General features: G+C 46.7%; 1 protein-coding gene across 1 annotated transcript in view; it reads left to right on the forward strand.

Annotated features, from left to right (window-relative positions):
* Positions 1-711: 711 nt before the first annotated feature.
* LOC144791363 (coagulation factor X-like) overlaps positions 712-23,533 on the forward strand; it is a 231,930-nt gene continuing 209,108 nt past the window's right edge. The window contains exon 1 of the mRNA XM_078666038.1: positions 712-825. The gene's annotated coding sequence lies outside the window, so the exon portion shown is untranslated. The remainder of the gene's footprint in view (positions 826-23,533) is intronic.

Here is a 23,533-nt window from a genome sequence, read left to right on the forward strand (position 1 = left end):
CAACAGCAATAGATTGAGAAAGAAACAATAAGAATCTAAACCCATGGCTTACAGTTTGCATGTAGTTCCTAGAAGCAGATGAACAGATCACTGTGCTATATTAAAAAGTTTGCAATTTATGAACTGTAAGTAACAAAATGATTTCAGTGTCAAAAACAGTAGCCCACTTAGCTATCTACATAAAATACTAATCTGTGATCTCGAGGTTGTAGGATGTGCTGTGCAGTAGGTGCTTTAACCCACTATACTACTTTATGAGTCTAAACTGTGACTTGGCAAGACACAGAAATCTCCTAAAACTGTGTTAACAACTAGAGTCATTTGACCGCTGTAGTAATCCCCTCAAATGTGATGGGAACACAAAGATCTCTGCAGCAGGTATCTGAACCATCTAGGATATTTTACAATCCGGCCACTTTGTGGCCAATTAAGTAAGCTAGAACAGATTTATTGTCACATTTGTCCTTGTTGAAACTTTTTTGCAACTGATTTTTTTTAAACAAATGTACAAGATTGACTCGCAAACCCACAGTACATTACTTCCAATTCCAGCACTAGTGTGATGTTATTCTTATTACAACATTCTGGTACCATTCCCTTGATACTGTTTTTGCCGTGAGCTCTGTTTGCAGACTAAAGGTTCGCTCACTTCCCACACATCCCATGTGGTCTTTGTAAATATTTAACATGAATAACTCATTAGCCCAGAACCCTGAGCCAACCGTACGGAACAGCTCTCCAAAACACCTCCAGACCGCGGAACCCGGGATCCCAAATTCCCGTTTGGTTACAGCCCGATAAATTGGATTTTGTGAGCAAAAACAGGTAAGAGAACCCACTCTAATTCGACATAAATCAGACTATGAGGGCAAGTGACTTCTTAAGGGGCCACAATGCCATTCTTTGGTATAAATTGTAAATGAACAGGAAAGGGCAGATTTGATCAGCAGAACGCAGCTGAGCACAAAAATCCCCATGAATTACAAAATGTACAATGCTCCATATTTACAGTACATTGCGCGCCAATGATGCCATTGCCTAGACGGAGGCAAAAATGCTGTGCTTGCATGATGCCATACACACTTTAAAATTCCGCCACAGCCCAAAAGCAGAGCGAGCGGTGTGAAGTGTGATCTTTGTACTCGAGGCACACATTTCAGTATCATTCTTCTCACACAGATGGACACCCAAGGTTAAAATCGTATAATTTGTGCAGTTTCCACACAAAAATACACGCGTCACACGTGGAAATGTCACCCAGTTTCTTTTTGCCCATTGGTTGCACCAGGTTTTTTATGGCCCCATTATTCCAAGCAAAGCAAGGTCGAGCTACGTCACCTGATTTAAGTTAATATGGCTATGGGCTGTTTGAACGGCCCCTCCCCAGTTGAAAAGAAAACAGTTTTGGACACACTCTTCAGGATAGGTATTGACACGGACGGGCAGGATCGGCCTGAAGGAGTGGGAGTTGAAAAGTTTGGGAGGATGGAGGAGTGATTGAGAGTGGGGTTATATTCGGCCATAAGGAGTGGAGATTGTCAGAAAATTGATTTAGGTTATTTCCTCAACAGGTGGGGTAGAGGCATGCAGAAATAAATAGCTCTTTATAAGCGGTCACTCCATTGTGAAATGGGCAAGTGTACAAGCTGAAGGATGAAGCTACGGACAACAGCTGGGTCTGGACTTCAATGAGGTGCTCGTGCATTGGTAGGGCCAAGGTGGCACGCAATGGGGATAGGTGATGCTGATGTTGTGGAAACTAAGCAGTAAATAGCCTTGGTAATGGGTTCCATGTTTAAATATCGAGGCAAAAAATATAGTTTACAAAAATATGGATGTAAAAATATCGAATACAAAAATATTGACTCCCTATCCTTAAACAGGTAAGTACAATAATACCGAATTTAAAATATTGAAGTAAAAAATATAGACGTAAAAAAATATCGACTTAAAATTACATATAACTTACACAAAATATATTAAATAATATTAATATTTTTTATAAAATAAATTACAGTTAATATTTATTTTAACTTACTTTAAAAAAAGATAAACACAAAAAAATATGTAAATATACATATATTTACTTAAAGACATTTTATTAACTATTATCTTATTTAATTTATAAACTTTTTTAATTATATAAAAATAAAATATATATGCATATATCAATAATTTAAAATAAAATAAACCATCCTATAATTAATTAACCCATTAAACAATTATTTAAAAAAATAAAAAATACATTTCACAACAGAATAATTACAATAGCAGGGAAAATATTGGATAGTGGAGGGGTAAAAATTACTATTCCCACTCCAGTGAGTGCAACAGCAGGAAAAGTGCTGGATATCGGGGGTGGGGGGTAAAAATTACAATTCCCACTCCAGTGAATGCAACAGTAGGGAAAGTGTTGGATAGCGGAGGGGTAAAATTACTATTCCCACTCCAGTGAGTGCAAATCAGGGAAAGTGTTGGATAGTGGAGGGGTAAAAATTACAATTCCCACTCCAGTGAGTGCAACAGTAAGGAAAGTGTTGGATAGCGGAGGCGTCAAAATTACTATTTCCACTCCAGTGAGTGCAAATCAGGGAAAGTGTTGGATAGCTGAGGGGTAAACATTACTATTCCCACTCCAGTGAGTGCAACAGTAGGGAAAGTGTTGGATAGCAGAGGGGTAAAAATTACTATTCCCACTCCAGTGAGTGCAACAGTAGGGAAAGTGTTGGATAGCGGAGGGGTAAAAATTACTATTCCCACTCCAGTGAGTGTAACTGTAGGGAAAGTGTTGGATAGCGGAGGGGTAAAAATTACTATTCCCACTCCAGTGAGTGAAAATCAGGGAAAGTGTTGGATAGCGGAGGGGTAAAAATTACTATTCACACTCCAGTGAGTGCAACAGTAGGGAAAGTGCTGGATACCACACCAATAAAAATAAAAACACATTTTTATTACATTTAATTTCCATTATTAACATAAATAATATTGGAATTTAAATATATTATTATTAAAAAAGATAATAAACATTCATTAATTACACATTTTGTTAACACTATAACATCCACAACACATACCTAAAATAATTACACAATTACAATTACTAATTACTAATTAATTAATATACATTAATTAACAAATAAATAATAATTATTCAAAATGACTTCCCACCCTTCTCACCTTTACACCTATAAACACAACAACACACACCTAAAATTAATTCAACAATTACCATAATTTATTAAGAATTAATTTAAATTAATTCACAACTAATTAGCATACAATTATTAATTAATCGATGTACACATTTAACTCAATAACATCACAATTATACAATTATGAATAAATATAAATTATTCAATAAATTTGATATAATTAAATTGCTTCCCTCCTTATTCCCCTATAAACCCACAACCCGCTACAGAACTATTTATTCACTACTATAAATGATAAATAGAATCTATATAATTAAATTACTTCCCACCCTATTTCCCTATAAACCCACAACCCGCTACGGAACTAAAAACGCAAAATTGCATTAAAAAAATATTTACTACTAATATTTGAACACATATAATAAAAATACAAACAATTCTCATACAAAATATTAAAATACATAAAATTATTAATAAATAGATATTTTTAACAACTATATTTTTGTAAACGATATTTAACACTTCGATATTTTAGTAATCGATGTTACTTACCTGACAATTGATATTCTTCTCCACGATATTTTTTCCATCGATATTTATGACCTCCGATATTTTTCCCTCAATATTTATGTATATCGATAGTTATACATCAATATCCTAGCTCTGTACCTTGGTAATGATGTGCTGATTCATCTGGATGAGAAACATTTGTTTCACTGTCTCTGCGCTGTCTGCTGTCCCTGCCCCTCCGCTTCCCCCATCAGGACCACCAATGGAGGTCACCGCTGGCCACACAGCAGAGGCGTGCAGCGAGTGCGCCACCAAAGCACTGCCGCTTGGACAATGCCCAGCACCAGGATCCCTGGCCCTCCCACCACCGACGGTACACTGCCAAGGAACTCCTGGACCCCGGATACCGAAACAACAGTTGCGTCTTCTCATCCACACTATCCACCAAAAGGACATTTCACCTGCCGAAACTGCCACTTCTCCTGCGAAACAACTTACGAAAGATTCAGCACCACTCCTGCCCACAAGACCAAGAACACCCTGCAACCACTCCAGTGTATCCTGCTTAACTGCTGCTCCCTCTGTAAAAATGCCACGGAAAACTGGGACACCATCACCACCCACACCACGGGTGATGCCTTCATCACCAAAACATGGCTCAACCCCTCCTCATACTCCAACATCACCACCGCTACTCCAAAAGGCTACAGATGATACACCGAGACTGTACCAACAAACAAGGCTTAAGCATTGCCATCATCTTCAAGGAAACCATCAGATACACCATCACCAATGACATCCCCACGCCGCTCATGGAACACCTCAACTTCCTACTACAAACTGACGTCGAAGACCACAATAAGAGGAACCCTCGCCTACAGACCCCCAGGACCCCGAGCAACATTCTGCGACACCATCCCCAACCTCATAACCCCCCTAGCAATCGCCCCGCACCACTACGTCCTACTCGACGACCTCAACTTTCACGTAGACGATCCCAACACTGCCAACTCCATCTCCCTCTTGAGAACCTGAACAACATTGGACTCACCCAACTGGTCACCGAAACTATGCACAAAGCCAGACACACACTCGACCCCATCTTCACCTCCAGCGACAGAATCAAATTCAGCCACACCACTGAACTCACCTGGATGGACCACACTATTGTACACTTCACCATCACCGATGCTCAGCATACCATCACCAGGCGTCTTCTCCACCCCCCACTGCAGCAGGAGCAAGGTCACTGAAACTCACTGGTCACAGGCCCTCACCAACTCCCACCTGAGGCCTCAACAGACCTTGACTAAACCTCGAGTAAAAATCTACTCGAGCGGCAGTAAAAGACAGCTCGCACTGTGCAAGATGCCGTTTTCAATGATTGCACAGTGCGGACAATCATCCGGTACTGTGGAATCATCGCGAATAGTGCACTACACAGTTCGCGTAGTGCTACTCGTAACTCGAGTAGTGCGAAGTGCACTTCGCCTAGCTACACGTAGCGCTACTTCGCGAACTACGCCCAGGCTTAATAAGGAGCATGTTTATGTTATTTTATGTACATTTGTATTGAGGGTTTATGCCTATCTAATTCTTATCTTAACAGGGAAAAGGCTGGCCATGCAGTGCTTTAATGTTTGCATTTAATCTGTTCGCCTTTAGCCCCACAAGGCCTATATGTACTACGGTTCCGGTTCATAATATGGTAGACGGCTGGCCACGTGTAGTTTTACTGTATTGTATCAGATCTGTTCAATTAATTTTAAGCACAGCAAGATACATATGTATTGCAATGGTTTTAACTAATCAAGCAATACAAATTAAAAATTTAAATTTGTCTCTGAGGTAAGAGGCAATCCACTTTAGAGCATTGTCATGCATTAAGAGATGATGGAATATTCATAGTAGTGTTGGGTGGTGGACAGAGGCAAACGCCACTGATAGATCCTGAAGAACGATGGCAAATAAAATACTGTATATATCAGCTGCTTTTTAATGTTTAATGTATTTCAATGTATACATCTTGCAAGGATGTAATGCTTCGTCAGCCTTGTCAGGGCTCGGCCATTGAGCTGCAGACCACTGTGTGTTTTATAGCTACAGGCATTCAAGTCACAAAACCATCCTGCTAGTGATAGGAGCAAACAAACCCCCTTACTGATGTACATAAATCTCTAGGGTTGAGGCTTCTAAAGAGCTCCCCGTTGCAGCCTGTTAGATTTGAAACGGCACAGAAACCAATTGCTCAACAAGCAGAATTAAGACCCATTCTGGTTTTGATGGGAATTTGGTCATCAAGGTAGCTCGGAACATGTAGACAGAGTTTATGTGATGTCATTTGAGAATCTCGAATGCTCAAGATCCCATGGTTGAGATGTATAAAAACACACTAGCTAACCTGGGTTTGGGAGAATATTGGCAAAAACACCTCGGGCATATTCCCAAAGATTTATCGTTGCGTTAACGGCACATTATCACAGCCAAGGTTGCAATAAATTTATCGCCCCATTCACAAGCTGGTGCTATAAGCTCATATCACCAGTTTACCTGTGATTGCAGCCGCAAAACCATCACCACAGATGACCCCTGCAACTATCAAAGATACCAAGTAGGCATTCCCGTGCAAAAAGCTGCGACAACACCACTCTGCAACATTCTCAACGACCAGCCAGATCGGTGATAAGATCCCAAAACAGGCGATAAGGTGCATTAGCAGCAGGAAATTAACACCTGCTCTGACCTGGTGTGAAGTCGGACGACAGCCTGCACCACAAAAGGGAGCCCAGCCCAGAGCCACACCTGAAGGGCAACAGATGCCATGGAGCCATTGATCATGCAGCTCAGACACCCAAGAGGGCCACAACACCCACCGCTACCACCCGAACCACCACCCCCCCAACCAATCCTGAGGCAGCGCAGACAAAGACAGCGACCGTCAGAAAACGCACCAACCTCACAGACCCAACACCAGAGAATCTCATTGCCCACTACAGGCTCAAAGGGACAACCATCCTCCGCCACTTGAACATCACGCCCACCGGCTGACGGTACCAACACAGCGGACAACCAACATCCCACCTCAGACAAAGCTGCTGGCCGTGCTGCACTTGTTGGTCTCTGGTACCCTCCAACCAACAATCGCCTGAGTCAGAAGAGTCTCACAGCCAGCCCAATCCAAGTCCCTCACAACAGTCATGGATGGCACCATCAGCTTGTTACCCCACTATCTATACTTCCCCACACTGCGCAGGAACAGCTGGAGGCCAAGCAAGGTGTCTATGCCATAGCTGTCTTCCCGCACGTGTAATCGGGCAATTGACTGCACACGTGTCCTATTTGTGCCCCCTGGCAACACTGCACACAGTAAGCGCAACAGAAAGTGCACGTATTTCATCAATATGCAGGCAATAGTGGACCGGGGAATCTCCACCAACGTCGACGCCAACCACCCAGGCAGTGTGCATGGTTCCTACCTCTACTGACTGTCCTTCATCAACCAGTGCTACCAGGATGGCACCCACGGAAATGCACTGCTCATTGGCAAATACCAAATGAACACACCACACACCTCAACTCCACAATCATGCAACTCACAGCACTGGGAATACACGCGCCACAACCTCACATACAACATGCCAAACAACAGGCCCACCCACCAGACACGACAGCACAACTTACTGTGGGAACCAGGACCAGCCATGTACATAAGCCATCAGCGGCATGGCACCTCAGCCACACAATAGCAGAATGAGGGAAGAGGTGGGGACCAGGCATGTGCGAAGGAGGCAAGTGTCCGATGAATGAGAATGTACACAATGCCAAGTGTAGCGTGGATGTGATGGCCAGACTGCAGTATGCAGACCACACACATATCCATGTCGACATACACCACTGCTGTTTGGAGTGTAGTGGACATTGGACGCAACCATGTCACCCCAGCCAGTGGGGAAAGTCACAGAAATGTAGCTTGCTACGTCCCCCCCATAAACGTGAGCTGAGTGGGCTGGCCCAGCGTATGCCAGGCCAGCGTAGAGGTGTGAATAAAAGGCACATAACTCTGGGTGTGGTCCCCTTCTAGAATGCTCAATGTATCTGCCAGAGTGGAACCTCTCACCCTGCCACAAGGGCGACACAGTGAGCGCTAGTGCCTGCGATCCTGTGCGCCTGCTGCACCCCGGCCCTCTGGTCCACGAACCAGTCTAGCCCGCCCCTGTGCCCCCCTGGCCTCAAAGCCCACCTGCCGACACCGGAGTGTGTCGAAGAGGGCCCACCACGTGCCGGTGCAAGGTCCAAGCCCGAGGCCGGTGACCCTGGCAGCCTCCTCAGACCATCACGGCCTCTGCGACACAGGCCCACAGTACTCCTTTCTCGTTGACGTATTCCACCGGCATACACAGCGGACTAGTACGTCACACATTTGGAACTGAGTCTTGATTACACCATGGCAGAGAACATTATTTATGGCAGAGTTTATATCGTTATACTCCCTTCGATGTTGTGCCACCAAGTCTGTGTATAGGACTCCAACCAAACGTGTCTGTGGCCCCACGCTGACAACTGCCCTCGGGCCACACTGCGGTCGAGTAGGTCACACATTTGGAGCTGAGTCTTGATTTTTCAAAGGCAGAGTACATAGCATTGCAAGCAAGGAGAGGTGTAAGAGGATGACGCGTGTCAGTCAGGGGGTGAAAAGGATCATTGTTACGGAGGTGATCAAGCACTACCGTCAACTGCCCTGGTGTCACTAACTCTGTGCATCGCGAGCCAACAACATGTGGATGTGGGCCACTGCTTACCGCTGCCTACGGCCTACACTGTGGTCGAGTAGGTCACACATTTGGGACTGAGACTTGATTTAGCTATGGCCGGGTTCACATCATTGTACCGGCATCATCGCAGACTGCATCCCCTCACAGTCCCGGTGCCACTAAGTCTGTTCCCCGACATTCATGCACACTCTCTGGTTGAACTTTGGTGGCGTCTGAGTCTATGGACTAGGGGGTTGTCATCATCCTCATGTAGCTGATACCAAATTGGTGGTGAAAACAAGGCTGTAGCATTCCACTCCTCAATTTGCTGCTTTCGGACGACTTCTGCCCTCTGCATCATGCCCTGGAGGATACCTTCCAATGTCCCCCGCTACCCTCCGCTGCATTCACCTCGCACATTGATGAGGACCCGCTCAGTCCGCGTGGCCCTACCTCAGTGCACCGCAAGTCACCGTCCCGTGGCGGTGGGCCTGTGCCGGCCGCAGTGCATCCTGGGCCACTAACTCTGTGCAGCTCAAGTCAGGGACCCTGTCTTCTGAGATATTGGATGGCCTCTGAGATGATGACCTTGGGGTCATCGACGCCATGTGTATGTGGCCCTGCACTGTCCGCTGCCTCTGGCCTCAAACCGCAGTCCACCAGGGCTGACACATCAAATCAAGTCCTGACCGGCCCTGATGTCGCATCACCGTAGAGGCTGAAATGCCAGAAACCGGTCCCCGGTAGCTTGTCTCCTTTCTGGTGAAGAATTGGCTTGGTAGTTTGGTCTGCCCTGTTCCCATGATGCACTGGGCCAGGGACAGACTAATTTGCATATAGCCAGGTTCTGAGCTGGGATGGGGCAGTGAGATAAATAACGGTGATGGATCAAGCCCTGATCTTTGGACTGGGTAAGAGTGGTCTGCTTAATTCAGACACTCAGTTCATCACCACCCCCTTTTCTGAATTGTTTTTGGCCACTATAGGTGTGGCAGGGTATACTCAGACATGAGTCCCTTTCTCACTGCTCCATCAGGATTCAAGCAAGCCGGGCCGAAGAGGCTGAAATGCCAGAAACCGGTCCCCGGTAGCTTGTCTCCTTTCTGGTGAAGAATTGGCTTGGTAGTTTGGTCTGCCCTGTTCCCATGATGCACTGGGCCAGGGACAGACTAATTTGCATATAGCCAGGTTCTGAGCTGGGATGGGGCAGTGAGATAAATAACGGTGATGGATCAAGCCCTGATCTTTGGACTGGGTAAGAGTGGTCTGCTTAATTCAGACACTCTGTTCATCACCACCCCCTTTTCTGAATTGTTTTTGGCCACTATAGGTGTGGCAGGGTATACTCAGACATGAGTCCCTTTCTCACTGCTCCATCAGGATTCAAGCAAGCCGGGCCGAAGAGGCTGAAATGCCAGAAACCGGTCCCCGGTAGCTTGTCTCCTTTCTGGTGAAGAATTGGCTTGGTAGTTTGGTCTGCCCTGTTCCCATGATGCACTGGGCCAGGGACAGACTAATTTGCATATAGCCAGGTTCTGAGCTGGGATGGGGCAGTGAGATAAATAACGGTGATGGATCAAGCCCTGATCTTTGGACTGGGTAAGAGTGGTCTGCTTAATTCAGACACTCTGTTCATCACCACCCCCTTTTCTGAATTGTTTTTGGCCACTATAGGTGTGGCAGGGTATACTCAGACATGAGTCCCTTTCTCACTGCTCCATCAGGATTCAAGCAAGCCGGGCCGAAGAGGCTGAAATGCCAGAAACCGGTCCCCGGTAGCTTGTCTCCTTTCTGGTGAAGAATTGGCTTGGTAGTTTGGTCTGCCCTGTTCCCATGATGCACTGGGCCAGGGACAGACTAATTTGCATATAGCCAGGTTCTGAGCTGGGATGGGGCAGTGAGATAAATAACGGTGATGGATCAAGCCCTGATCTTTGGACTGGGTAAGAGTGGTCTGCTTAATTCAGACACTCTGTTCATCACCACCCCCTTTTCTGAATTGTTTTTGGCCACTATAGGTGTGGCAGGGTATACTCAGACATGAGTCCCTTTCTCACTGCTCCATCAGGATTCAAGCAAGCCGGGCCGAAGAGGCTGAAATGCCAGAAACCGGTCCCCGGTAGCTTGTCTCCTTTCTGGTGAAGAATTGGCTTGGTAGTTTGGTCTGCCCTGTTCCCATGATGCACTGGGCCAGGGACAGACTAATTTGCATATAGCCAGGTTCTGAGCTGGGATGGGGCAGTGAGATAAATAACGGTGATGGATCAAGCCCTGATCTTTGGACTGGGTAAGAGTGGTCTGCTTAATTCAGACACTCTGTTCATCACCACCCCCTTTTCTGAATTGTTTTTGGCCACTATAGGTGTGGCAGGGTATACTCAGACATGAGTCCCTTTCTCACTGCTCCATCAGGATTCAAGCAAGCCGGGCCGAAGAGGCTGAAATGCCAGAAACCGGTCCCCGGTAGCTTGTCTCCTTTCTGGTGAAGAATTGGCTTGGTAGTTTGGTCTGCCCTGTTCCCATGATGCACTGGGCCAGGGACAGACTAATTTGCATATAGCCAGGTTCTGAGCTGGGATGGGGCAGTGAGATAAATAACGGTGATGGATCAAGCCCTGATCTTTGGACTGGGTAAGAGTGGTCTGCTTAATTCAGACACTCTGTTCATCACCACCCCCTTTTCTGAATTGTTTTTGGCCACTATAGGTGTGGCAGGGTATACTCAGACATGAGTCCCTTTCTCACTGCTCCATCAGGATTCAAGCAAGCCGGGCCGAAGAGGCTGAAATGCCAGAAACCGGTCCCCGGTAGCTTGTCTCCTTTCTGGTGAAGAATTGGCTTGGTAGTTTGGTCTGCCCTGTTCCCATGATGCACTGGGCCAGGGACAGACTAATTTGCATATAGCCAGGTTCTGAGCTGGGATGGGGCAGTGAGATAAATAACGGTGATGGATCAAGCCCTGATCTTTGGACTGGGTAAGAGTGGTCTGCTGAATTCAGACACTCTGTTCATCACCACCCCCTTTTCTGAATTGTTTTTGGCCACTATAGGTGTGGCAGGGTATACTCAGACATGAGTCCCTTTCTCACTGCTCCATCAGGATTCAAGCAAGCCGGGCCGAAGAGGCTGAAATGCCAGAAACCGGTCCCCGGTAGCTTGTCTCCTTTCTGGTGAAGAATTGGCTTGGTAGTTTGGTCTGCCCTGTTCCCATGATGCACTGGGCCAGGGACAGACTAATTTGCATATAGCCAGGTTCTGAGCTGGGATGGGGCAGTGAGATAAATAACGGTGATGGATCAAGCCCTGATCTTTGGACTGGGTAAGAGTGGTCTGCTTAATTCAGACACTCTGTTCATCACCACCCCCTTTTCTGAATTGTTTTTGGCCACTATAGGTGTGGCAGGGTATACTCAGACATGAGTCCCTTTCTCACTGCTCCATCAGGATTCAAGCAAGCCGGGCCGAAGAGGCTGAAATGCCAGAAACCGGTCCCCGGTAGCTTGTCTCCTTTCTGGTGAAGAATTGGCTTGGTAGTTTGGTCTGCCCTGTTCCCATGATGCACTGGGCCAGGGACAGACTAATTTGCATATAGCCAGGTTCTGAGCTGGGATGGGGCAGTGAGATAAATAACGGTGATGGATCAAGCCCTGATCTTTGGACTGGGTAAGAGTGGTCTGCTTAATTCAGACACTCTGTTCATCACCACCCCCTTTTCTGAATTGTTTTTGGCCACTATAGGTGTGGCAGGGTATACTCAGACATGAGTCCCTTTCTCACTGCTCCATCAGGATTCAAGCAAGCCGGGCCGAAGAGGCTGAAATGCCAGAAACCGGTCCCCGGTAGCTTGTCTCCTTTCTGGTGAAGAATTGGCTTGGTAGTTTGGTCTGCCCTGTTCCCATGATGCACTGGGCCAGGGACAGACTAATTTGCATATAGCCAGGTTCTGAGCTGGGATGGGGCAGTGAGATAAATAACGGTGATGGATCAAGCCCTGATCTTTGGACTGGGTAAGAGTGGTCTGCTTAATTCAGACACTCTGTTCATCACCACCCCCTTTTCTGAATTGTTTTTGGCCACTATAGGTGTGGCAGGGTATACTCAGACATGAGTCCCTTTCTCACTGCTCCATCAGGATTCAAGCAAGCCGGGCCGAAGAGGCTGAAATGCCAGAAACCGGTCCCCGGTAGCTTGTCTCCTTTCTGGTGAAGAATTGGCTTGGTAGTTTGGTCTGCCCTGTTCCCATGATGCACTGGGCCAGGGACAGACTAATTTGCATATAGCCAGGTTCTGAGCTGGGATGGGGCAGTGAGATAAATAACGGTGATGGATCAAGCCCTGATCTTTGGACTGGGTAAGAGTGGTCTGCTTAATTCAGACACTCTGTTCATCACCACCCCCTTTTCTGAATTGTTTTTGGCCACTATAGGTGTGGCAGGGTATACTCAGACATGAGTCCCTTTCTCACTGCTCCATCAGGATTCAAGCAAGCCGGGCCGAAGAGGCTGAAATGCCAGAAACCGGTCCCCGGTAGCTTGTCTCCTTTCTGGTGAAGAATTGGCTTGGTAGTTTGGTCTGCCCTGTTCCCATGATGCACTGGGCCAGGGACAGACTAATTTGCATATAGCCAGGTTCTGAGCTGGGATGGGGCAGTGAGATAAATAACGGTGATGGATCAAGCCCTGATCTTTGGACTGGGTAAGAGTGGTCTGCTTAATTCAGACACTCTGTTCATCACCACCCCCTTTTCTGAATTGTTTTTGGCCACTATAGGTGTGGCAGGGTATACTCAGACATGAGTCCCTTTCTCACTGCTCCATCAGGATTCAAGCAAGCCGGGCCGAAGAGGCTGAAATGCCAGAAACCGGTCCCCGGTAGCTTGTCTCCTTTCTGGTGAAGAATTGGCTTGGTAGTTTGGTCTGCCCTGTTCCCATGATGCACTGGGCCAGGGACAGACTAATTTGCATATAGCCAGGTTCTGAGCTGGGATGGGGCAGTGAGATAAATAACGGTGATGGATCAAGCCCTGATCTTTGGACTGGGTAAGAGTGGTCTGCTTAATTCAGACACTCTGTTCATCACCACCCCCTTTTCTGAATTGTTTTTGGCCACTATAGGTGTGGCAGGGTATACTCAGACATGAGTCCCTTTCTCACTGCTCCATCAGGATTCAAGCAAGCCGGGCCGAAGAGGCTGAAATGCCAGAAACCGGTCCCCGGTAGCTTGTCTCCTTTCTGGTGAAGAATTGGCTTGGTAGTTTGGTCTGCCCTGTTCCCATGATGCACTGGGCCAGGGACAGACTAATTTGCATATAGCCAGGTTCTGAGCTGGGATGGGGCAGTGAGATAAATAACGGTGATGGATCAAGCCCTGATCTTTGGACTGGGTAAGAGTGGTCTGCTTAATTCAGACACTCTGTTCATCACCACCCCCTTTTCTGAATTGTTTTTGGCCACTATAGGTGTGGCAGGGTATACTCAGACATGAGTCCCTTTCTCACTGCTCCATCAGGATTCAAGCAAGCCGGGCCGAAGAGGCTGAAATGCCAGAAACCGGTCCCCGGTAGCTTGTCTCCTTTCTGGTGAAGAATTGGCTTGGTAGTTTGGTCTGCCCTGTTCCCATGATGCACTGGGCCAGGGACAGACTAATTTGCATATAGCCAGGTTCTGAGCTGGGATGGGGCAGTGAGATAAATAACGGTGATGGATCAAGCCCTGATCTTTGGACTGGGTAAGAGTGGTCTGCTTAATTCAGACACTCTGTTCATCACCACCCCCTTTTCTGAATTGTTTTTGGCCACTATAGGTGTGGCAGGGTATACTCAGACATGAGTCCCTTTCTCACTGCTCCATCAGGATTCAAGCAAGCCGGGCCGAAGAGGCTGAAATGCCAGAAACCGGTCCCCGGTAGCTTGTCTCCTTTCTGGTGAAGAATTGGCTTGGTAGTTTGGTCTGCCCTGTTCCCATGATGCACTGGGCCAGGGACAGACTAATTTGCATATAGCCAGGTTCTGAGCTGGGATGGGGCAGTGAGATAAATAACGGTGATGGATCAAGCCCTGATCTTTGGACTGGGTAAGAGTGGTCTGCTTAATTCAGACACTCTGTTCATCACCACCCCCTTTTCTGAATTGTTTTTGGCCACTATAGGTGTGGCAGGGTATACTCAGACATGAGTCCCTTTCTCACTGCTCCATCAGGATTCAAGCAAGCCGGGCCGAAGAGGCTGAAATGCCAGAAACCGGTCCCCGGTAGCTTGTCTCCTTTCTGGTGAAGAATTGGCTTGGTAGTTTGGTCTGCCCTGTTCCCATGATGCACTGGGCCAGGGACAGACTAATTTGCATATAGCCAGGTTCTGAGCTGGGATGGGGCAGTGAGATAAATAACGGTGATGGATCAAGCCCTGATCTTTGGACTGGGTAAGAGTGGTCTGCTTAATTCAGACACTCTGTTCATCACCACCCCCTTTTCTGAATTGTTTTTGGCCACTATAGGTGTGGCAGGGTATACTCAGACATGAGTCCCTTTCTCACTGCTCCATCAGGATTCAAGCAAGCCGGGCCGAAGAGGCTGAAATGCCAGAAACCGGTCCCCGGTAGCTTGTCTCCTTTCTGGTGAAGAATTGGCTTGGTAGTTTGGTCTGCCCTGTTCCCATGATGCACTGGGCCAGGGACAGACTAATTTGCATATAGCCAGGTTCTGAGCTGGGATGGGGCAGTGAGATAAATAACGGTGATGGATCAAGCCCTGATCTTTGGACTGGGTAAGAGTGGTCTGCTTAATTCAGACACTCTGTTCATCACCACCCCCTTTTCTGAATTGTTTTTGGCCACTATAGGTGTGGCAGGGTATACTCAGACATGAGTCCCTTTCTCACTGCTCCATCAGGATTCAAGCAAGCCGGGCCGAAGAGGCTGAAATGCCAGAAACCGGTCCCCGGTAGCTTGTCTCCTTTCTGGTGAAGAATTGGCTTGGTAGTTTGGTCTGCCCTGTTCCCATGATGCACTGGGCCAGGGACAGACTAATTTGCATATAGCCAGGTTCTGAGCTGGGATGGGGCAGTGAGATAAATAACGGTGATGGATCAAGCCCTGATCTTTGGACTGGGTAAGAGTGGTCTGCTTAATTCAGACACTCTGTTCATCACCACCCCCTTTTCTGAATTGTTTTTGGCCACTATAGGTGTGGCAGGGTATACTCAGACATGAGTCCCTTTCTCACTGCTCCATCAGGATTCAAGCAAGCCGGGCCGAAGAGGCTGAAATGCCAGAAACCGGTCCCCGGTAGCTTGTCTCCTTTCTGGTGAAGAATTGGCTTGGTAGTTTGGTCTGCCCTGTTCCCATGATGCACTGGGCCAGGGACAGACTAATTTGCATATAGCCAGGTTCTGAGCTGGGATGGGGCAGTGAGATAAATAACGGTGATGGATCAAGCCCTGATCTTTGGACTGGGTAAGAGTGGTCTGCTTAATTCAGACACTCTGTTCATCACCACCCCCTTTTCTGAATTGTTTTTGGCCACTATAGGTGTGGCAGGGTATACTCAGACATGAGTCCCTTTCTCACTGCTCCATCAGGATTCAAGCAAGCCGGGCCGAAGAGGCTGAAATGCCAGAAACCGGTCCCCGGTAGCTTGTCTCCTTTCTGGTGAAGAATTGGCTTGGTAGTTTGGTCTGCCCTGTTCCCATGATGCACTGGGCCAGGGACAGGCTAATTTGCATATAGCCAGGTTCTGAGCTGGGATGGGGCAGTGAGATAAATAACGGTGATGGATCAAGCCCTGATCTTTGGACTGGGTAAGAGTGGTCTGCTTAATTCAGACACTCTGTTCATCACCACCCCCTTTTCTGAATTGCATCACCGTAGGAGGCACACGCCACCACCACCAGGACCACTTACAACCGCCAACTGCCAAAGTCAAAACAGTCGTACTGGCAGAATAATGGAGTTGCTCACACTTGTTGTGGATGCCATCATCTGCCTGATAACCTGCTCAGCACTCCAGGTGCCACTAACTCAGTGCACCACAACCCATAGACCGTTACTGATTGAGTTTTGTGCTGTGGAGAGGTTACGCAGCAATGTCACCTCAGGCATTGTGGGAGACCTGGGCCGATGGTGAAGAAGATGATGCAGGTGTAACACACCCCACTGCAGGGACACAATCCTATACAATGTATTCATGTGAGCACGCTCAGCTCTAGTGCCCCAACCTTAGCGCACAGCAAGTCACGGACTCTTCTGTTTGCATATTGGGTGTCCTCTGTGTTTTCTCCGGCTATCACCATTATGCTTCACAGTTATTTATGTAATGCTGGTGTTTTCTGCTTCCATTTTAATAGTGATCACTGTTCAAGTTGTTGCCAACACCAACCACTCCGTGAGGGCTGGTTTACACTCACCCCACACCCATCCAGCACGGATGTATGATGTATGACAAAGCGATCATTTAGCTCGCGGTACATTACACTGCTGTTTTTACAACGCAAGTCGTTACAACGACTTGCTCTGTTGGGCGCTGGACTTAGGAATAGTATGATTTACTATTCCAACTACAGCCTATGTACAGTAGAGAAGGTGTTGGAATAGTAAATCACACCATTCCTTAGTCTAGAGCACCCTCCAGTGCAAGTCGTGGTAACGACTTTGGTTGTAAAAGCAGCGATGTAAATGTGTTGCAGTGTTTTGACCGCGTTGTTAAGGTCATTTCCCATCTAGCACAGGCGTCACTGTACATGTGCCCCTGCCAATAAAGGGACCATGTGCATGTGTCCAATTCCACATACTATCTGCGTGTGTCTTTGTGGTCATAATGTATGCATGAGGGCCCCGGGCCCCACAAAATTTCTATGTGCTGTGTACAGCAGAAGCAACTATGTCACCTCAGGCAACGGGTTGGAGCTTGAACATGTAGCTTTGTTGTCACCCACACAATACGTAAGAGGAGTGGGCTGGGCCGCCGTACGCAGGTCCAGTGCGGGTGTGTGACTGATAATTGTGGGGTTCTAGGCGTCGTTCAGTACAGGATATGTGCAAATGCATGTGTCTCTGTTACAGTGTGGGTCTCCTTTGTGGTGTGTTGGAGGTCCATGAAGGGAGTTAGACACCCACGTATGTGATCTAGTTTGTCTTCCATGGTTGGGAGCCAGCCGTGCTGGGGGGTGCTTCCTGCTGTGTGGTCTGTTGCAGGGGCTGGGTTCCCCTCTATGTAGCTTGGCTGCCCTGGTCCTGGGTTGCGTGGGATGTCCATGGGCTATTGTAGGGTGTCGGAGTTGAAGGTGGGGTGATCCTCTTCAGCATCTCTGATGAGCAGTCTGCTTTGCTCTGCTGGAGGTGTTGTTGGTCCCTCTGCAATGTGAAGGGGCGATGCATGTTGACATTGTGTTGACCTGTGTGTTTGCGCATGGCTCTTGTTTACATGCAGACTGTATGACAATGTACATTGTGACTGTTTGGGAGGTGTTGGATTTTGGTGCGGGATAGTGGACATTTGGACTACATAAGGATGTGAGGTTGTAGGCGTACATTTCCATCTCACAGTTTCCAGCTCTGTCAGATGTGGTTGGCCAGTTTCTGCGCATGTGCGGAGATGTAGTTGGCCTGTTTCTGCGTATGTGCGGAGCCAGTTGTGTCCTCGTTTCTGCAGTGTCGGGCTTGCACATTCTACCACATTGTCGTCAATGTGGATGTGCTGTTACTGCTATGTGTGTGTGCTGCAGTGTGCCACGGGGATCAGGGACATGATCCAGGGTCATTGTGGATGTGCAGTGTGCTACACATCGTTGTGCATGTGTGCCATTGTGCCTATCTCCCCCCGTCCTCCCAGTCCCTGGTCGTTACTCTCCCTGTTGATATTGTGTCAGGTCCTCTCGAGCTCTGTCCGGACTCCCGTCTCCTTGCACAGTCTCCACACTGATGACTGTGGCCTCTGTTTCCTCCAGCTCCTCCTGTGGCGCTGGACTCCCTCCTCCTGTCGCCGTTGCTGCCTTCCTGTTGGCAGCGGCTTTGTGCTCGTTTTAGATTTTCACATCATGCCAGCGCCTCTTAGCCTTCTCCATTGACCTCCTCGACCCTCCGACTGCATTCATGGTAGTCTAATTGGAGTTTAGTTGATGGTAGTGTTCTGTCACCTATGTTACGCTGATTTGGTTTGCCTGCGGACTGCACCCCATCTTCCTCTCCCTCTTCTCCTTGGCCTTCCCCGACCCCGTTGTTCCTTGCTGGTGGTCTGTGGGGCTTGTGGGGTTCGCGTTGACCTCTACTCCCGGTCCGGGTGCATCCATGTAGCTACGCACTTTGGATTGTTTTTGGTGTGTTATTTTGTTAGGTTTCATAGTGCATTTTCCCACCAGACGCATGGGATTTGCAGGCCTGTCGCTGGTTTTCGCTGCTTTTTGTATCGTGATTGGCCTCATGGCAAGTTTTTTTGCGTTCTTGTTTCGCATATTTGTGGTGTCGTGTTGACTTTATCGCAGTCATTTGACGCGTTGTTGTGGGCCTGTCGGAAGGTGCCTCTATGTTCTGAATACTTAGTTAACACAGCATTATTTTCCCGCGATAGATTGCAATGTGAAGAGTTGCGTTGAGCTGATTTTGCGGTACTTATCACACGTTCTTGAGAATATCCCCCATGATCCATTACTGCATCCACCTATCATGTTGAGAGAGAGAGATGTTAGCACTATGCTTTAAAGAAACTGCTATTAGCAGCTAAAATGGGGTAGATGACACGTATGTTTCTGTCAATGAAGTTGGAATATAGATTTAAGGAATATATGGATTATATGCATCCTCCTTCCCCTAGAAGCCTATACATTAACAGCCAGATTCATCATTGAAAATTGCGCTCGCAAAGGGCCAGATTCTGAGAATCTGGCCCTTTGCGAGCGCAATTTTTGCATTTGGGATTCATCATCCCAAATGCAAAAATCGCTATTATAGACTTCGCAATTTTGCGAGAAATTGCATTTAAGGAATCTCTATTTGAGATTCCTTAAATGCAATTCATGAAACATTTAAAAATTGCAAATTCGCAATTATGGGCCGCTATTTACCGCGAAGTCAAACCTCGTGGTAAATAGCGGAAACTTAGAAAAATGCACTTTAGTGCATTTTTCTAAGTTGTATGTTACACACACACACATGTCCTTTGGACATGTGTGTGCGCAACATCAGTCTACATTTTCATTTCAGGGGTGCTACAGGGTGTCCTTTGGACACCCCTGGCACCCTTGAAATCGCATCCTTATTTGCGATTAGCAAATTGCTAATCGCAAATAAGGAATAACTCCCCATTCATTCCTATGGGCCTTTAGGCCCATAGGAATGAATGGGGAGTTATTCCTTATTTGCGATTAGCAATTTCCTAATCGCAAATAAGGAAGCTGTAGGAATTTTTTTTGCAATTTCTACATGAATCCCGTTTTGCAAGTCCTTAATAGCGATTCCTTAATATTCACTATTAAGGAATCGCAAAACGGGACAATGATGAATCTGGGGGTAAGTTTAGGATAGGGACTTCATTGCTAGCGACCTTTCTGAACACAATGTCAAACTCAGAATCGGACTGCAAGTTATGTGCATTGTGAAGAATACCTGAAGAAACTGAAGTGCATGTACTTTTCTTTAATCCTGTTTACAAGAGGTCGAGGTTAAAATGTATTGAACAATTCTGTTTATTATTGGAAATAAACCAATATTATTTTGCCTTGAAAATATGCAAGCCAGACACTAGTATTTCTGTTGTGTTTTCAATAGCTACATTTCTAAAACAATCACGGTACCTTAAAGTCAAAGGATTAAAATTAGGATTGTAAATAGCCTAGCTAGTAAATGCACGTCACAGATGACGTATCTAAGATTTTTTTGTCTGATTTTGATTTATAATGGAATGGAAGTTTGTTGTACACTGTGATTTTGTCGATTAAAAAGGGAGCTGCTTGGGAGATTTGGAAAAGTAGAGGCTTATATCGGCGCACCCTAAAACAAACTAAAGTAGCATGAGAAAATGAAATATGCCCTGATCTCCTAGAAAGCTCAGCCAAGAAAGGCCTGAAGAAATTCTGGCATTTAGTCAGTCTAGGTGGGGGTGGGGGTAATTTGGGGAAACCGGCAGAACCCTCAGTTTTGCCCTGTGAATGGGTTGCCCATTTTGGAATTTGTATTCTGTTAACCATGAACTAAATAGACCTGAGTCATCCTCAGAAGTCAGCTGTTTGTCCAACTCCCAATTGCCCTCACTAATTTTATCTTTGAAGGAGACTGCTCGTGCAGTAGTTTCTTTTTAACAATGGAAGGCACCAGGGTCTAATAAGATTCCTTACGATCCCTTTAAATCTGTTATTTCTCTAAGGGCTCCCTTTATCAAATGCATTTGTGGCTGGTGAGACGATTCCTGTATTATGGAAGGGCGCCAAGATTATACTGGTTTTTAAAAAAGGGAACACCAGCATCCCCTAAAATTACCACCCAATCAGCCTTATAGACAACCTTCAAAAGGTTTTTGGCAAACGTGCTGGAGCAACTTTTGGATTGGTGCGATGAAAACCGAGGGCCTTACTATCAAGCCTGGGCGATAAAATTATCGCCACTTTATCGGCAGGAAACTGCAGCTAAAGTGACGATAATGGGCTTGATAATAGGCTCTATGGAATTCCAATCGAAGCTCATGTTAGATGTCCTTCACATCTAACATGTGCTTTGATTGGAATTCCATAGAGCCAATCATCAAGCCCATTATCGCCACTTTAGCGGCAGTTTCTTGCCGATAAAGCGGCGATAATTTTATCGCCCAGGCTTGATAATATGGCCCTAAATTCTTTCGAACTTGCAAGCAGGGTTCATATCTAAAACTAGTGCTATCAATCAGGTTTTCCACTTTCTTTTGGTCAAGCGGAAAATCGTGGCTATAGGAGGGGGAGATATTTTGTGGCATTTATCAATCTTTGTGCGTCAATTGATTTGGTCCCCAGAAAGAAACTGTGGGATGGTCTCTAAGGGACGTGGACTCCACCAAACTTGCTGCACCTAGTTAGGCTTCTCCAGAGGGGAACTTTGCTAGGGTAAAGTGTGGTTCAAAGGGAGAATTGACTGAGGCTCTCCCTGTTGAGCAAGGTGTGCACCCAGGTTGTGTCTTGGCGCGCACGCTCTTCCTCCTATACATCAACAATTGTTTTCAATTTTTATCTGACTGTCAATGACTCCCCTATCCTGGCAGGCTTTTCTTTGCTGATCACACCCTTCTGTTGGCTATAACTATGATGGGACTCCAAAACCTGATCAACAGTTTTGGTCAGTTCTGCTTCGAGTATGGCCTTGAAATTAACATCACTAAAGCCAAACTGATTGCATACTGAAAGAGAAGAAGGTTGAGGGTTGTTATCAGTATAGGAAAGGAAGTGTTGGAAAGGGTTGGGGAGTTTGACGATCTAGGAATTCAGTATCAGATCTCAAAATGTTCTACCACAATTAAAAATAGAGTAGGGGCTGTATGTAGATTTGGTAAAAGTTGGTTCACAATTCTTCCTGCCGTTGAAATCTATAAGTCTCAAGCAAGGAGTGCAGGTTTATTTCGAGCTAAACTATGGGGTCATTGAAATATGGGCATGTTGAGTGTGGCTGAGAACAATTTTTTATATTCCTCACAGGGTTAAGGAGGTGTACGCAGGGCCGACTGGCCATAGCGGACACCGGGCAATCCCCCAGTGCGCAGCACGGGTGGGGGCCGGTTTTGGGCCTCTGGGGACCTATTTTGTTACAGGGCTGTTTTTGCAGCATAGCTGCAAAATCGGCCCTGTACCAAAATCGGCTAAAAACCGGCCCGGCAAGGAGCTCGGCGGCACCTCCAACCCCCTCAAGTGGGGAGGGGGGCGGGCGAGCACTTTGCCAGGGCCGGTTGTGGTTCCCAGTCCGGCCCTGGGGGTACGCCATTGGTGACATCATGATTAGATCTAGGTACTATTAAAATAGCAGAATTGGCTGCATTGAGACCATTATTAAAAGTGCTGATGAACTGCATCACTACACACAGGGGCTTGCTGAAATTTTAGGAATGCAATCGTCTGCAAAAATATATTGGTTGGGTTTTGTAAAAGAAATCTTGGAGTAACCTGGCCTTGATAATATTTTAGAAGAACCCTTCTCTATTCAAGCTCATGCCGCACAAATGGTAACAAAGCAATTCCAGAAGAAGGCTGCTGCTCATAGGGAGCAACAAAACCCTATTTGTAGCCTTACTAGATCTTTCTTACTGCATACATTTACTAGCAAACCTGAAGAATTTCGAGATTATATTCACCTGGCCCCTGCACATACATTGTTCTTACAGTTCAGATACGGGACCCTTCCTGTTGCAACTTTTACCTCATATTGGGAAGTTGCTAAACCTGGGAACCATCACAATTTTTTTTTGCCAATCTTTTGAAGAAATTGAGGAACATTTGATAAATGTTGTCCTCTGTATGCTAAAGGTAGAATCAAGTGAATGGTACCCTTTTGTCGGTTCTTGAGCTTGATGGAATGAGCCAAGCGCTTAGGATCTGTAAAAGTGGCACCTAAAAAATAGTTTATAGTCACAGGGACTTATTTACGAGGAAGTAATGCAGCGCAGTGCCGCAAGCCAATTGGCTGCGCCATGCTGAGTTACTTTCAGAGCACAGGGATGCATCATATTTACAACAATGTGATGAATCCCTGTGCTGTCCCTTGCACTGGTGCAGAATTGGCTGCCATGCGCCAACGCAGGCACACATGCACCATGGTGCATGTGTGCCTGCGTTTCGAGGATGTTTTATTTCTGTGCCGGAAGGGACACCTTCCTGCACCAAAACAATCACAAGAGGTGTTTTCCTCTTTCTGTGCATACTGCAGAATGCAGCATGCAAAGAAAGAGGAAACAAGGAGGAGAAATAAAAGTATTTCATCTTGTTGCGCCCCCTTACACCTGGGAAGGCGTAGGATTCTGACGCATTCCCATTTTTACAAAAGCTTTTAAATCTGGGAATGCAGCAGAATCCATGGGTGTTGCATGGGAACACCCACAGCAACACCCATTAAATGCCCCTTTCACGCAAAGTGCTGCGGAGAGCAGGGTACTGTGCCCGACTGAAAGCGGCGAAGCACGGGAG

Source organism: Lissotriton helveticus, chromosome 11, assembly GCF_964261635.1.
Source record: "Lissotriton helveticus chromosome 11, aLisHel1.1, whole genome shotgun sequence".
NCBI classification, from domain to species: Eukaryota; Metazoa; Chordata; class Amphibia; order Caudata; family Salamandridae; genus Lissotriton; species Lissotriton helveticus.